Raw genomic sequence first — 2,500 nt, forward strand, 5'->3', positions numbered from 1 at the left:
GAGAAATATAGTAATTCAGAATGTGAACTAATAGCGGTAGAATTTGAATCTGAAAAATTAATGAACATAGTATAAATTATAGACCTCCTAATACTAAAGAGTTTGACTTAATAATAGAAAAATTGGATGATATATGTAGAAATCACAAGGACTGGACTATTCTCCTATCTGGAGACTTCAACTTTTCCTTTCGTAGACTGGAAAGAACGAATAGGAGATTGTGATGTACTTATACATATAAAAAAGAGAGTAATAGTAGTGCAGAAGATAAGAGCAATTCGAAAAGCTATTAGATATGCTACTAGAATACAACAGTTCAACAATAAATCACCTGCCAACAAGAAAGGAAATACTTTAGACCTAGTATTTTATGAACGAGCATGAATTATGTTAAAGAAATAATAGTTTATAATGCGAGTATTTCAGACCATAATGTCATAGAATTAACAGTCCATTACCAAAGCAAGTGAAAACAGAGATAAGCAAGAAATGGAAAAAAAAAAAAAAAGTGGGAAAGGTATGGAATAAATACACTTCTACAGTAAAAATATAAAATGGTCAGAAATAATGAAGAATTAAACAAAGATTGGGATAAGATTTTCGTAAGTGATGACATAAAGGTAAATACGGAGATATTATATAAAATACTTAGAGATCAAATAGTGGATAAATATATACCGAAGTAAGAAAAAGGTAAACATCAGTCATATGCATACCAAGAGACAGAAGGATCTTGTTCAGAAAATCAGAAAGTGTGGAAAAAAAGGTCTAGCATGCATGGAAACGTTTATAGAACTAAAAAAAAAAACGTAAGAAAAATAAGATGAAAATGCAGAACAAAAGATTATACAATCAAAGAAAATGAAAAACGGGACTTGGAAGCAAAAACCCTATTAAATATCAAGCAAAATCCCAAACATTATACTCATATGCGAAGAAGATGAATAAAAGAAGAATAGAAATAGGCCCTCTAAGAATTGAAGGGAGATTAACGATGAAAAAAAAGGAAATTTGCAACATACTGGCAGAACGATATAAGAGAGAATTCACCCTAGAATAGATAATGAAGATAATGATATAGAAGTAAGGGATGAAAATAGTGAATATTTAGCTGACATAGATATTAATGAAGCTGATATTGTGCAGGCTATTATGAAATTAAAATGGAGGCTGCTGCAGGGCCTGATGGAATTCTGCTATTTTGTTAAAGAAAGTAGTTCATTCTATCGCAAAGCCACTTGCAATATTATTAAGACAAAGTGTAGATACAGGCAAGATTTATGATGAGCACAAATTAGCATATATTCCACCCCTACTTTCAAAAGTGGATCAAGACTAGAGGCAAGTAATTATAGGCCTGTAGTCTAACATCACATATTATGAAAGTGTATGAAAGGGTAATGAAGAAAAATATTATGAAACATTTAATAAAAAATAATTTGTTTAATAAGGACAACATGGTTTCGTACCCGGAAAAAGTACACAAACCCAACTGTTAGTCCACCGTGAGAACATATTCAAAAATATGAAAGCGGAAATGAAACAGATGTGGTTTATTTAGACTTTTGCAAAAGCTTTTGATAAAGTAGACCATAATATATTAGCGAGAAAATTAGAAAACACAATATCGTGGATAAAGTAGGAAGATGGTTAAAAGAATTTTTACACAACAGAAAACAGATAGTTATTGCAAACGACGAGAAATCGGATGAAGCCAAGGTAATATCCGGTGTGCCGCAAGGTACGGTGTTAGCTGCAATACTGTTTGTTATTATGATTGAAGACATAGACAATAATGTTAAGGATTCGGTAGTGAGTAGTTTCGCAGATGACACAAGAATAAGTAGAGAAATTACTTGTGATGAAGATAGGAACGCTCTACAAAGAGACCTTAACAAAAGTATATGATTGGGCAGAGGTAAATAGGATGGTATTTAACTCTGATAAATTTGAATCAATAAATTATGGAGACAGAGAAGAAAGCTATATGCATATAAGGACTAATAATGAGACCATCACAAATAAGGAAGCAGTTAAAGACCTTGGTGTGATGATGAATAGGAAACATGTTATGCAATGATCAAATAGCAACTCTGTGTTGGCAAAATGTAAAGCAAAATGGGAATGTTGTTACGGCACTTCAAACAAGAAAAGCTGAACACATGATTATGCTTTATAAAACATATGTTCGTAGTCCACTTGAATATTGCAATATGATATGGTACCCACACTATCAAAAGGATATTGCACAAATAGAGAGTGTACAAAGGTCCTTTACAGCTAGAATAGAAGAAGTTAAAGACCTTGACTACTGGGAAGACTACAATTCTTAAAATTATATAGTCTAGAAAGGAGAAGAGAACGCTACATGATAATTCAGGCATGGAAACAGATAGAGGAATAGAGCAGAAAATATCATGGAACTAAAAATATCAGAAGAGCAAGCAGAGGTAGATTAATAGTGCCCAAAACTATACCAGGAAAAATAAGGAAAGCACAC

The sequence above is a fragment of the Macrobrachium nipponense genome, chromosome 5 (assembly GCF_015104395.2).
Source record: "Macrobrachium nipponense isolate FS-2020 chromosome 5, ASM1510439v2, whole genome shotgun sequence".
Taxonomy (NCBI): domain Eukaryota; kingdom Metazoa; phylum Arthropoda; class Malacostraca; order Decapoda; family Palaemonidae; genus Macrobrachium; species Macrobrachium nipponense.